The following is a 15,000-nucleotide window of genomic DNA, read 5'->3' on the forward strand; positions in this document are numbered from 1 at the left end:
TAGCCTTCAATCAGAATAGCCTCTCCACCGGTTCCGAAGATTCTTTCGGCATCAATGTGCTTTTGGAATCTTCCTAGCTGCTCTTAAAATATTTCGATTACAGGAAGGGAAAGAGGTTTCTCTAAAATATTCCAAAAGTGAAACAAACACTTAGCATGTGCTGCAGCCTTTAAGTATCCAAAGTTCTCGAACTTAGATGATGCCCTTAAATGGTATAACGAACACCAGACTGAAATGTTTACTTCGGACGAAAGTTTCATTCAATTTGCTGCGCAAGCTAGTGATCCATTTTTTTTCATAGCCAAGATCCTTTCTCAGGATGAAGGAGTGAGTAATTATCATCAGGTTCCAGTGACCCAAGATGCGAGTGCGAGTGCATATCAAATTATGAGTTATCTCTTGCTTAACTTAGAAATGGGTAGGAGAACGAATCTTCTTCCATCTTAAGACGGTAAAATCCAAGATGTGTACATGTGCTTGCGGGATGAGCTTAATAAATTCTTGGATACCAGATTGAATAATGTTAGTAGTAGTAATTAGAAGAAAAAACTCATAGATTCTATGTTAACCAGAAAGTTCGTCAAAGGATTGTTTATGCCATCTCCACAGGGGTCCGTCCGGTTCTTCCTCAAATGGGTTGCCTCAATCTTTATCAAAGTTTTGGTATCTAGCTTATCCAGCTACAGTATAGTATACTCCTTCCTTGCTCGATAGAGCTCTTTGAATCCGCTTCAACTAAATGCGTAAAATAGAGTAATTTCTTCAAAAGCCAGTTTCTTTCGAGAAGGCAGGAGGCCCATAGCGAGTTACAATAGTGCCAGTTCTTGTATGGAAGGCCGTAATTCCGGTAACCTCGACTTCTCTAAGAATGATCCGGGCTAGCCGGGCACATCACATCAAAGTTAGGTCATTTGTCAAAAACATGGCAAATAGCTCAGTTGGTTTGGTAAGGGAGCTATTCTCTCACTTAAACCACTCCCATATTAGGTATTCTATCTCGTCTTAAAGTTCCCCCGCATTACCCATAACTTACCACCTGTATCTCCGGAACTCAAATCGCAAAATGACAATGCTTTCGATAGTCTGTACTAAATTACTTTGTACGAATGCACATCTCGGCCGTCGGGTAGCTGATCACCATTTCAAAGTCTATATCCGTGGTTCAAGAAATGGAATTGCTATTCTTGATTCAGACAAGACACTGATTTGTTTACGAAACGCTCTTCATTTTATAGGATCTCCCAGTCGTCAAAAAGGCCGTTCCTTCTTTTTAAAGACCAATCATTTATTTATTTATGAGATAATGGAAGAAATGGCGAGCTATTTAAGAAGCTATTTAAGAAATGTGAATTCTCATTGTTTCGATGATTCTCAATGGAAGATCGGGGCGTTTTTGACCAAATCTTTTGCAAATAAAGAAAATTCCGTTCAAGAAAGAAGAAGATCAATTTTGGGTTGAACCAACAACCTGATTGTGTGGTTATTCTGAATGCAGATAGAAAGTCTTCGGTCATACTGGAAGCTGATCGATCACAAATACCTATTCCATCCTTAGTTGATTCTACGATCCCATGGGAATCCTATAAAAGAATCACTTATCCCATCCCAGCGAATGATCCTATACAGTTCGTATATCTATTTCGTCATTCGATCATGAAAACAGTGATTCTTGAACAGAATGCGATTAGTAGAGAAGCGCAATCTCTCAGAGTCACTTTGAGTACGGGGAAGTCCGCAGGAGGGATGAGATCCGCCTGCTACTCCACCTCTTCTTCTTCCCCAATAGACGAAGAAGAAAATAGGGCCAAGGCGCTATTGGAGATGCGCAAAAAATATCCATCAGGAGATGGCGCTGACGCTGACGCTAACGCTCGCAAGGCGGTTTTGCAGGCAATTTCTAAAAATACTTTTTTTTTCGTTGAGCTCATAACCCGGTTTGGGCCGATTGACTCTGAGAGCGATCGAGGGGTCGCGGGCTCACACCTTGCTTTTGCGCATAGGATCGAAGAGATCCTAGAATTTAATGGAAAGAGCAGCGGCTCTCTGAAAGACCTCATTGATCTTAAATTGGATTTGGAAGACGCCTCTAAAAGAGAGGAGATTCTACTTCCATATTTTTCCTCAAAAAAAGAGGCAAAGTCCTAGCGTGATACAAAAAGAAATAATGGGCAAGGGCGGGGAATGATAGGTTCATAGATGTGGAGTAATCAGTTCTTCATTTGAAGAGTTAGTTGGCTGGCCTACCGGCCCGCAGATGTAGAGAGGTTGCCCCCACCATCCTCTTGAACTGCGAAATCAAAGCGATTCCTGTTGATGGAAGAAAGGCTAATTTCGTTTGATCCGATCCGCCTATGCCAGTTCGAGTCTGGCGAGTCGCTATCATCTGTTGCCCTAACTTTTTCTATTAGCTCATCTTGTCCGTAGTGATATTTTGGAGAAGGAGCAATTACCGGAGTGAGAAAGGTAGAAAGAAGCAATCACGAAAGCTAGTGCTAGTTGTGGCTTTTTGTACTAATCTTGTTTGTTCGGTAGCTCGCATCAGCAGCTTTAAAAGGAATAGAAAACGAGGCTTTTTCCACCACACCAGTGGCGGGCATTACGCTCAAGCAGGGGAAGTCAATTTGACTGCTGCTCGAGAACCTGTTTGAACAAGAAGAAGTAGCATGGCTCCAGCGGGGCAGAGCCAATTGGCTACGACATGGTGACCGAAATACAAATTTTTTCCACCACTTTGCAATTGCAAGAAAAAAGAGGAATCTGATCAAGTACTTGATGAGCGATACTGGAGATCGAATAGAAGGTAATGACTTACTCGATGCACATATTTAGGGCTATTTCTCTCATCTGTTTAATACGCAATTCTCTTCGATAAGAAGGGTTCTCTTGTGTTCCAGGGTTGATTAAGCGTCTGGTGGAACAGGGATACATTGTGTGAGGCCAAATTGCCTGACGAATTGATGAATATGGCTCAATATAGACTGGTCCAGGTATACCGGTCAGTCTTGAGCCACCAGGATAGCCTTCCACATATCCTGTTCCTCCCTTGAGTGGTAACTCTTTTCTAACCTTAGAATCCTGAACCAATTTGCTCCAAAGACTCTGTCATTGAAAGGAGTCCATAGGTTGATAAAATAGGTTTTCATGAAAACCACACGTAGATAGAAAAGGTAAGAGTTACACGTGCCAGAAGCGAGGAATACCGCTCGGAAGCCCGATTGAACCTGTCCTCATTCACTGCTATCTCCATATATTGGATGCCAAGCTTGAAAGGGTAATGGTCCGAGAGGATGGGGCCGTAGTCTTCTATTACGCACGCTACGCAGACGATATGGTCTTCGGCTTACCGAGAGGGGATAAGTCCACGCGAGTCACCCAGGGTCTCAAAAAGGTCTTAGCTAGAGTCCTTAGGGAGCTCCTACAGGGCTTCACTTCTACTGAAATTTCCAGAAAACAACCAGGGAGGCTACAAATTATCGGCTTGCCCCTGTCTCTGAAAAGTGAAGGTCAGCTCCACGTGGGTATTCCATCCAAACGATGGGAGAAGAGGATGACACTTGTTCGTATTGAAAACCGGAGACGAAGGGAAAGAGGTTTGATTGGAACATGTTCTACAAGAACTCCTGTGTAGAACACGCCCGTATCTATTCTATGGGCTGGCTTCAGGCCAACCCTACTGCTGAAGTAGAAAGCATCATATTCCGGTTTTTCCAACACTTGATCAGGAACCGGGCGCAGAAATTCCTTGAAGAGAAGGGGATGCCTACAACCAATGCCTAAATAAAGGCATATGTCGAAAAGTGCAACTACTAATAGATTCAGTAAAGGAAGGCCCGGAATGGGCTGAGCTACTGCCCGAAATAGAAGAGGACGACTAGAGTAGAGGAGCCTAATTCCAATCCAAACAATTAACGAGGGAGTCTAATTATTTTTCCGTTCTTGATTGTTTCAATTGCACTTTCTTCATTGGAGGGTTGCTTGGAAAGTGCGATAGTTACGGCGCTTGGAGTATACGGATTGAATTCTTCCTTCTTCTATAGGTCTTTCTAGGCGGCGAGGCGGAAAAAAGGTGTAGAGAGGGAGAAGGTACATAAAAAAACGATTTCTAAGGTAGAAAAGAGGCATCCACCAGTCATTGAGAACAGTTAATCCCGGAATTAGCAGGCCGGTATGCGAAGAGAATTCGGTATTGAATCCGCGAGGCCAGGTGAAGAAAAGTCCAATATGGGTGGATTACCTTTTTCTGAAGGATAAGTCTCTGGGACTGACTGAACTGAATGTATAGCGTCAAGATAAGAAGCACGGTAGTCGAAGATGTACCTTGTGGGGTGGGGTACGAGTAGACCAGACCAATGATGAAAAGCATAGATACGAGCATGGCCTCCCTGTCTCAAAAGCAGGCCACCAAGGGTGCTCGCATGAAGCATTTCTCACTCATAAATAAGTAGTTATCACAAATTTAGAAACATGCTCTGATTTCTCTTATCGAATTTCATTCAGATTTTCCAGTATTCGGAGTTGCTTGGGAAAAGGTCTAGTCAGGGTCGGTTCTGTTCGGAGTTTCGGGTTGATCGGAAAAAAACACCCTAATTAAGACTTTTGTATAGTTTGTGTCAACCTGAGTTTGGTTAAGTGCCCGCCCGCCTAGATAGATACATAAGTGTCAGTTTGAATGAAGTCAAGTGTAAACCGTGTCAACAACGAGAAATTGAAGTGTAAATCTGGATGGTTTGAAGTGGAAACCTTAACATGCAAAAGTGTCTACCTCATTAGAAAAGCAAGTATCTACCGGCGATATATTCATTCGAGTATCAACCGGCGTCAACCAGTTGTCAAACTCCAAATATTTCGTTCGTAGGGGCATGAAGAAGTTGCTAAACCGGTTGTAAAGTGGCTCTGATAAAAACCATCATTGCTTTATTTTTTACTTTTCATCTAGTAACGTGCATGAATGGATATGGTGGGTAAGATTTGAAAACGTTTGACATCAACCGGGCTCTACTTTGCTTTTACTTTACTTCACTTGCCAGGTCATCGTTGTCGATATTGAGGTGAGGACTCTCTCTTTATTCTTGTTTTATTTCTCACTAAATGATCTAACAAACGCATGATTTGATTACTAAATATTGAGTCATTGAACGAATATTCGAGTAAATTCACCTTTTTCTATGAAAGCAAGGATTGGGCTGGGTTGCTTATTCGTCATCACGGAGCAACCCGGTACCTTTTCTTAGGCGAGCGACTGAGACGAGAGCTTTCAATTATGCCGTTTTGGTCAAATCCCAGGGCTCTTTCTGATTTGATTAAATACTTCTATGTTGTATGATAATAGAAAGTCAAGATCTCACTCGCTTTTTCTGCTTTGTATTCTCGGCTGTTGCCTTTTTCCACATCGATTGCTATAGGAGTTCCATCCTCAACCTATGTATGCTCAAAGAACTGGATCACGGAACTCTCAGCCCTTCGCCCCAAGGCTACGAAAACGTTTCTACTCCCTTTCCCTTCCCAACGTCATATCTTTCTTCGACAAGAAGGAAAGATCACTCTCTATCTAAATGATAGAACCACTGGCACGGTACCTTTCACATTGGTAAGTCAAATCCTGGTGAAGACATCACGAGCAATGACACGACGACATCATCTCCACTTCGTAGCCCATCGGTCTTCATTCATTGAAGCCAGGGCATTGACTGACTTTCAGCGATCGCTATAAGAAAGACATAAAAAAAGTTCTCCTAAACCTGTTCCTTTCCGTTACTACTACTTGGAATTGGAAGTCTAGGAGCAGGACTAACCTTTTTCTTTCGTTTAAATAAAGTCGAGATGTAGCTTTCTCTATCTCAAGAAATTATTCCACCTCCATTCATTGGAGAACAAAGCGTTATCTGATTAGATCCTTGCTTCAAACTCAACCGAATCAAGTTTCAAAAATAGATGTGGAAGAGGCAAAGGGAAGAGCGGGGTTGCCGAATTGTTTCTCAGAGCCGGACGAAACATCTATCTCTATTTACAATACCCTTACCCCCAAGAAAACTTTGTCAAAAAAGGTTGTCATCGTAATAGGGATTGCACCTCAACATGGCAGCCCTCAATTCTGCCAATTGTGTGTGACTTGTACTCTTCTAGGCTTCCTCTTTGCCTTAAGTGATTAAACTCATCAACTACACCAACCACATTTCTTACCTCAAACCTCTCTACAATCTCTTGAATTCACTCTTGCCAAGATACTTGTCCCCTATTCACTAAGAAACTGTTGTACCAGCTTTCAGCTCTCCCCCTAAGGTGCATAGCCGAAAGTTCTACCTTGTACCAATCCGTAACTTGGTACACCGAAAAGTAATGTTCACACTTTTGTATCCAAGACCTGGCCCCTTCAAATATTGGAAAAGAAACTCTAGGAGGTTGATGTATCTGCTGCCCATATTGATATTGATTTTGCGGCCTTTGTTCTTGCAGGTATTGGTACGGGTCATGCTGTTGAGTTGGAAGCGGTTGGTTAAGGTAAGTATATATTGGCACTTCTGGTTTCATGGAATTTCCAGCATAGGGCAAAAGTATTGGTTGGGAAAATGGGATATTTGGTATTGAATTGGGTCTTGGTTGTGGTGGTGGAGGTGCAGGATTAGGTCTAATATTATCATGTTTTGAGCTGTGAGGAAGGCCATAGGTGGCTGGAAACAAGTGTTCGTGCCAAGGTTTTGAGGGGGATAGAGAGGGTTATTTTTGTGATTGGGTCTTTTAGTTGCTTTGCTACTAGAGGTCTAGGTGGTCAGGGGTTTAAAGGTCTGGAATAGGTGTGAGTGGTGGTCGTATTCAGTACCAATGGTACGGTAATTGGAGGTTCAGGCGGTTCAGGCCTAGGATAAGAGCTAGAGGCTTGTTGAGGGGTAGCCATGGTTTCAGCTTCACTGGCAACAGCTGGTAGGGACATTTGTTGTGGTGTTCTAGGAAAATGAACCATATTGCCCCTAGTTGTGTTAATCGAGCTATGCTCTTCTTCAACGCTCCGCGCCTTCAAAAAAGTAGTTTTGTTGCTTGCGCTTTAATTTAGGAGTTTCAACTTAACTAGCATATGTGCATTTGGGTTGTTGGCATATGTCGGCTACATACTGGATGCTTTTCCATCATTGTTCGACTTGCACAGAAACAATGGGTCCCTTCTGGTTTCTTTTTCTCCCTCCAAGTTTGTTCTTCACTGTAATGTGTGTCAACTCAACAAGAGTGAGCACACCCTTCCTGCTGGTCTTCTTCAACCTTTGTCTGTTCCATTACAACCTGGGTCTTCTATTTCAATGGATTTTCTTGAGGCACTCCCCAAGTTTTATGGTTATAGCTCAATACTTGTGGTCGTGGACCGTTTCACTGGCTCATTTCATTCCTCTATCTCACCCTTTTAGCTGTATACCCTATCTTGTATCCAGTAGTAAGTCTACTCTTCTTACCCCCTCTCCTCTACCTTTTGTGGCCCATCTATTAGCTTTTTGACCATCTTTGAGTCATAGCGAGACGGCTCTATCTCTTTTCACAAGTACAGCCGTAAGTACAGTTGCGGGCGTCAACGATCAGCAGTACTGAGCTACGGAAAGTCTATCGAATTATAGCTACGGAAAGTCTATTGAAAGGACCTAATCAAAGGCTACTACAACTATAACTGACCCGCCTATGGAATCTATTGGCTCGGCTGAACCGACATGAAATGAAAGAGAGGAAGGCGGAAGCTATTGGCAAATAGAGGGGGGATGTTCTCCGTGTCTTTTAGCCCTCACTAGATGACAACTTGCTTACTTTTCACTTCTTCTTAAACTTGGCAGACTAGTTCCTGACTGACTTGATAGTGCGATGAGCTTACTTGCTCTAGTTCTATCCTCAGGATTTACTTACCTGAGTACCTAGCACCGAGGATCGATGTAATTTACTTTCAAAAATATGCTGTTGATGCTAACACGCATATAAATAGATGTTCCCCACTGCTTGCTCCTCTTACCCGAATGGGGTTATATGCCTTAGTGAAACTCAGGGTAAAGTGGCAGAGGTATGACCTCGGGAAGAAAGAAAGATCGGGCGGGGAAAACGGGGTTCGAACCCGCGACTTCTGGCGTGACAGACCAGCACTCTAACCAACTAAGCTATTTCCCCCTTTCGTAACTACTGTCGATTCAACAGTCACCTACTGGTTACCTTTGTAACTATACCAAAGTAGCTGTACAACAGAATGCCCTTCGCCTTTAGTACTTTTCTTATATATATTATGTTATATACTAAATGTGTCAAAGCAATAGAACTTATTGAAAAAAAAAACAAGCCCATCTTTCTCAAAAAGGAAGAGAGGGTGCGCCCCCCCAGAGAGAACCCCATTCTTTCAAGAAAGTTCTAATTAATTATGTAGAAAAAGAAATAAGGAAAATAGGAGTAAGCGAGTAGGGTCAACAAGATTCTAAACGAATACCACAAGTGACGGAACCGACGATGATGAAGAGATAAGGGGCGAAGGAGATTTTTTCTATTATTCCAATTCTTATTTATTGATTATCTAATTTATTTAGATCCATATTCATTTTCATTTGCAAATACAAACTCTCTTTCATTTTCTTTTTACTTTTGCGCTAAGGATAAGGGAACTGAGAAAAAAAGAGCTGGCTTGGCTGGTACATCAAGCATATGACATATTGCTTGTTCGGTGTGGTACACATATTTGTCAATGTCAATCAAGTAAGAAAATGCATTCCCACTGTCTGAGGAAAAGGTGAAGAATTGCAATTTATTGAGCTTGTAAGGCCCGTTGAAGTCCCCGAGAAAGGGTATAAATAGGGCTATAAGTAGGCCGTTTGCTATTGCAATAAGGGCTGCTCGCCTTTCCTTTTGACGGCTTGGCTTCCTATCGCTCCTATGTAGTGGTCGGCCTTAAAAGGAGTCTTCCTACCATACCATCATGCATGCCTATGTTATAGTGCGTTAAGCTTCGCCAGAAGCAAGCAAGATGATGAAGCGAAGCTTCGTAGACAAGGCTCGTTCCGTGCTTGACTTACGAGCTCGTGTAGTAAGGCCTCACCCTACTTCAATAAGGGCTTATGCACTCCACTCGTAAACGAGCGTTAGAGCTTTTTGAGCGAGCGAGCGAAGCCTTCCTGGAGCTTCCCCCTTCCCTCACCCGAGAATTGCATTTCCGCTTCAGCTTCCCCGGTTTAGTTGGTTTGGAGGATTAATTGATTGGATACCCAATCCGCATAATCTTTCAAAGTCACTGCTTCTACGACGATAGGCGTAAAGGCATGATTAGTTCCACGAATCTCACTGCACTGACCATAGTAAACTCCTTCTCGTTGTACCGAGATGGAGGTAAGATTTGAACGACCAGGTACAGCATCACATTTGACACCTGAGGAAGGTACAGCCCAACTATGAGGTACATCAGCGGGTGTTACAATCATACGTAGATGAGTTTTGGCTGGTACAACCACTCTATTGTCAACTTCTAATAAACGTGATTGACCCAATTCTGGATCATCTTCTGGAATCGTATAACTGTCAAAAGTGAGTGACTGTTCATCGGAACTGTTATAGTCCGAATACTCATAAGGTTGGGTCGACGCCCGCCTCCCCCCAAACTTGACTTGCAAGTTTCCCCGCAAAAAGCTCTCCACGCCTACTCTTATTTATAAAGAGCACTATTCTTCTTTAGTTAGGTAGTTCTCCCCCCTCTATGAGACCGTAAGACCCCGGTGGAATCGAAGGCCCGCTTACTAATAGGCAAGAGGGGACCCTTTCTCGCCCAGCCCTACCTACATTAGTGAAGCTGGAACCGAGGAAGACAATGTTCAACACACATGAGACAAAATGAAGGTATGGGACGGCCAGTTCACCACGGAAAGGGATGCTAGTCGGCTTTGGCGAAGTTGTAGGCCCCAATAGATCAGATCTCAAGAGTGATTCCTCACCTATCCTGCCAGGGGCCAAGTCGAAGGCTCGAGTATAGATTCCCTATGCTCATGTGAACGGCCGGCCCGTAGATCTAAAAGGATCCATAAAAAAGACCGGAAAGTATGTTTGTCCACGAAAAAAAACTCGTTCATGAGACCTCGAATTCCCACGTTCCAGCCTGCATTATGCCAGCAGGTCCCACCCCCAATTTCTTGAGTCACCCTTATCTAAAAAAAAGGACGGAGTCTATCTAGATCATAGGATCACTGTATTCAGAGGTCAATTCTCTTTCTTTGACCTCCCACCGTTCACGACATCCCTTGCTTCTCGCAAGAACGGCTCCTCGGTGGAGGAGTAGAAGCGCTGGTCCCCTTCGGTCAAGTGCTTGTGCGTGCTCTTACCTACCGTAGGACCTCCGTCCCCGAAGCGAAGAAGGAGGAGCAGGAACAACAGGTTGTCCTCTCTTGGCCCAGTAGTTCCGCAACTACTACCGTGGTTGTTGCCAACGGGGATCCCCCATTCCGAAAGGTAACGGGACCTGCCCTTAGGTCCAAAGTTGTATGCCACTGCTGTGGTGCCGATAGATTCACTACTGAAGCCCCGTTATCGGACATTGCAGGCTTAGCATCTATTTTTCGTATATCGCTCCACCACACCGAGAAGAGGTATGTGTACCTCCAGCAATAACAAGAATGGAACCATAGGCTCCTATGCTGGGAGCATTTCGGGGTATAGGTCTAACCACCTCAACTCCCCGTTTCTGGCATGCTATAGTTCTTTTAGTCTCTCGACGACGGGAATGGGAGATGACCGGTAAGCCAGATGCTTCGCGAACCACCGGTACATTTCGTTGCACTTAAATCACCCTCGTTAAGAGGCGCACTCCGATACCATTGATGTCCAATAGCTTTGATAGTAATGGCTGGATCTACTAATACCCCGTCCATTGAGTATAACAGAGCAAACGATGGTATAGCAATGAACAAAAGCATGACACTTGGAAATATGGTCCGAATAATTTCGATAGTAGTTCCATGAACAATCCTTTGTGGGATTGGATTAGTTTGCTCGTTGAAATGCCATAAAGCGCGAACCAACATCCGTGATACGAAAACCAAAATAAGAATGAGGAAGAAAAAGATATCGTGATGTAAGTCAATGATTCCTTGCATCATAGGTGTTGCTGCGTCTTGAGATCCTAATTGCCATGGTTCCGCAGCATCACAAAGAGCGATTGTGAGGAATCGACATGATAATGAACGAAGAATCATTGGAATTTCCCATCTTTTTCAGCTCTGCTCCCGAAAAGAGAAAGGAAAGGAGACTGATCTTGACGTCGGCGTTGGTTTTTCCAACGAAAGCCTTATTTAGCATGTAACGTGAACATGAGCGGACACCCACACAATCTCGATTGGAAGAAAAAGTACCATACCATTGTCGTTTTTAGGGCGAAAAAGAATGGGTCATCTTTGTCAATTGATAACTGAGTGAGAGAAGACAATCACGTTCTTAAAGCGGTCGGTTCGCCGGATTCACAACCTTCCCCTATTGGCCGGCTGCCCGTGAAACACATAGGCTCCTATCGCATTTATCGATCGAGAATGGTCTCATCACAGAAACACTTTCTATATGTTATTTCGAGATTCGAAGAAGCAAGCAAGTTTATAGGGCATATAGTTGTTTTTTTGTAGGGCGAGCCAAGATCTTATCTTATTTGCAGGTCGTATAAATGAAATGATTGGAAAAATCATATAGAATTTGGAGGTGCGTAGTGTCTTACGGGGCTGGCTCACAATACAACAATTATCGCTACTGATTCCAGATAGAATGTTGATACCGGTGGAAAAGCACTTCTTTCTATGTATAGGGCAGTGAACTAAAAAAAAAGTGTCCTTTCTCGATACATAACATTGTATAAGTCAACCCAAGTCGCTTCTTCATCTCCGGGAATCCGGTAAGGTACTTTTGGAACACCAATGGGCATATTAGATTAATATTATTATATTATAGTAAGAAAACTACACTTTAATATATAAAAATAAGAATGGAAGAGAAAGAAAGAACCTGAGAAGAGCTTAGTTGGAACTCTTTACCGGGATCATAGGGGCTATGCTCCCCTCTCTCTGTCTCAGTCCCAGCCAACGGCATAGCAACACCTACTCTTCCTTCTGATGCAGCCTTCCTGGATCCATAATTTGGCTTCCTCGTTTATTGATTGCTTGCAATCGCCACAACACCATTGAGTGAGCGTCATAGAATCCTCAAGGCGTGAAGTAGAAGTTCTTCGAACCTTGATTGTGTGTGTTCGTGCCCACTCCAATAGAGCATTTGGCCCTGTGAGCTTTGACTACGAAAGCTACCTATGTCAATCAGTATAGCCACTAGAGGGATTGGAACAGGTATATTCCTTCTCAGACAGTACTTTAAGACAAACACGGTTCACAAGGTGGATTTTCTATCTATTAGTTGACTACGGAGCTTCCTCATCCCGACCTATCTATATGTGAAAAGCTCTCCGCCAGAATCTTCGTAGTAGTAAGTCGTGGGTTACAAGCTGTCCCTTCCTCAAACCACCCCGCAATAGATATAGGGTTTACCAACCTCAGGCATGGACATAGACACCAGATCATTTTGATAGAAATGAGGTAGACTGGAAGCTGAAGCCAATAGACCAATGGAACTAATCAATCACTTGCTTTCCCGAACTGGACAGCAGGATTTTATCAGCACTGGACTTGAATCGCGTCGATGACTCTAATCTTTAGAGACAGAAGCAGATGGGAGAAGGTTGGATATGGATCATGATCAAGTCTACCTCGTAAGCCACTTAAAGATCTTTGAGCAGCTCGAGAGAGAAATCCGTCTTCATTGGTACAAAATAACCTTCGCCCCCCTTTTTTGTTATGGGATGGTGGTTCCTGTCTATCAACTAAGGTTATAAATTGATTCTATAAGAATCTAGTAGATCACGCACCTATTGTATTTAGTGTGATCTTGTGGGAGAGTAAGGAATCGCACCCTTAGCGTGAGGGGAATAGCCGGTTTCCTTTCCTTAACTAGACTACCTTACGGTAGCTCGACTGGGCACGTCAACGTATGTATTCTGTCTTCCCAATCAAACATTAGTCATTGCAGCTATTTCATCTGGTCTACTAGAGTAGAGAGATCTCTCACTTCACTGCACATCGCACTAACTAATAGCTAGCCGCCTCACGGATCACCTTATTATGTGCAGCTAAAGCGGGGTGTGTGCATTGTTCAACTAGAGCCGAGGAGGACAAAAGAATAAGGAACAATAGGTTCGCTACCCGATTTCAATAGTTTCCTTGATTTGAAATCAATCCAATATCCTTTCGAGAATCTAGAGTGATATCAACAACCTCCTAGTTGAAGTACAGACGAGGAAGCAGCCTATTAGTTTCAGTCCAGTCCAGGAAAGGAAGGCAATCGATTCAATTCATTCCCCAATTTCAGGCTTGGTGCTGCGCATTATTAAGAATATCATATAGGAAGATGGACTAGCTCGAGACCTTGGCTTCAACCAATCAATTGAATCTTGGACACATTGAATTCTTAGATATTGCTTAAGGGATCACCACATATATTTCTCAGATTATCATGTCTGTCTCGTCTTGCTATTTCCATCGACCAACCATGAGAGTGTTAATCAACTCCACCTGGAGGAAGTGTCAAAGGCGTCTGTCTATCAGTTATCGATAGATCGAACAAACCTAAAGGATCTGGTGGTTGTGTAATTGTAAGATTACTGATCATGGGATACGGATCTAGTTCCTGGCTCTGCCTACGCAGAGCTGAGTCGGATAGTCTTGAAGAGATGTCTTGGAATGTTTGATGGCCGTGAAAGTAAGAATTATTTGATTTAGCCATAATTCGCCTACTTTACTTTAGAGGACTAGCTCTTCCTATTGGACTCGTGGGATTGGAGACAGCACAACCTCAGGTTCACTATCTTCTTTAGAGTGGGACAGATAGACTAGAATGGGCTGGTTTTTCAAAAGACTTGAACACCCATCCGATATAGACTCATCGAAGGCAATGCGATAGGTCGTAGCCTGGGAGATAGGGGTTGAGCAACCAAGCGAACAAGGGCTCGTACTGTCGGAGGGTCCACAGGTTCCATTCTTGATCTGATTTCTCGCTATCTTATTCGGTGGTACAAAACGAAATACGACTCCTATTCTTGCCCGATGTAGGTAGCCACGCCCACTCTAATTCCATCCAATGTATACCACACTTTGGTAGAAGTTAAGCGCTTAAGCAGCTCCAGAAGCTGCAGAGAGGTGAAAGCTGGAAAGCCAATAGCCAGAATTCTTTTGGCAATAGTGGAATAGCCAGCTAATACTGGTGCAAGCTCGGGTATCGAGCAACACTACCTAGTAACCATACCATACCATACATCTACTAAACAGAGGATGACATAGCCAATAAAGGATTGGTAATTCCTGTCAGAAGAAGAATCAGAGGAATCGAAGCAATCATAAAAGCAGGAAATTGCAATGCCTTCTCCACCCCGTGTTGATAAAAAAAATTGTATTTAGCGCGCCTCAAGCCTCCTTCCTCGGGGTAGGTCCCGCGTATGACCCAACCCATCTCCCCGAAGGCAGGCAGGTTCGAAAATAGCTTGCGCAGAAGCGAGAACCCCAGGTCCATATCTAAAAAAAAATATGTAGTTTTTGTAAGCGAGCTGAGGAATAAAAGTAAGAAAGATCCGCAAGAGAAGAAAGGACCTGGGACAGAAGAAAGAACCGAACCCTATAGTTGTACAGAATTCCGTTTGTCCGCTTTCCATTTCGACCACTCGCTCCTATGTATGAAGAATGGCTCTTCCTTGTCTTCATCTTTTCCAATCGACTGCCTTCGGGCGGATCCACACACGGATATCGAGTCAGTCTAGTGGCTCATGCTGCTTAATAGTGGAGGCGGGTAACAACTGCTCTTTCTTCTCGATCGAGTAGCCACCGCATAAATTGGTAAGCTTCCCACGCCAAAGCTAGTCTTCCTTGCTTTCCCAACAAACAATAAGACCCATAGCATGTGCACCAGGATGGTCTTTCTATCCCTATC

The 15,000-nt window shown here is 43.5% G+C and overlaps 1 non-coding gene and 1 pseudogene across 1 annotated transcript; one reads left to right on the forward strand and one right to left on the reverse strand.

Annotated features, from left to right (window-relative positions):
• The first annotated feature begins 160 nt into the window (after nt 1–160).
• Nucleotides 161–2,265, forward strand: LOC147980136 (small ribosomal subunit protein uS2m pseudogene; annotated as a pseudogene).
• A 5,794-nt stretch (nt 2,266–8,059) lies between these two features.
• TRNAD-GUC (transfer RNA aspartic acid (anticodon GUC)) lies at nt 8,060–8,133 on the reverse strand. The gene has a single exon. It is a non-coding gene; the product is annotated as a tRNA-Asp (tRNA).
• Between the last annotated feature and the right edge of the window lie 6,867 nt (nt 8,134–15,000).

The sequence above is a fragment of the Triticum urartu genome, chromosome 3A (assembly GCF_056163025.1).
Source record: "Triticum urartu cultivar PI428250 chromosome 3A, HENAU_Tu73, whole genome shotgun sequence".
Classification (NCBI taxonomy): Eukaryota; Viridiplantae; Streptophyta; class Magnoliopsida; order Poales; family Poaceae; genus Triticum; species Triticum urartu.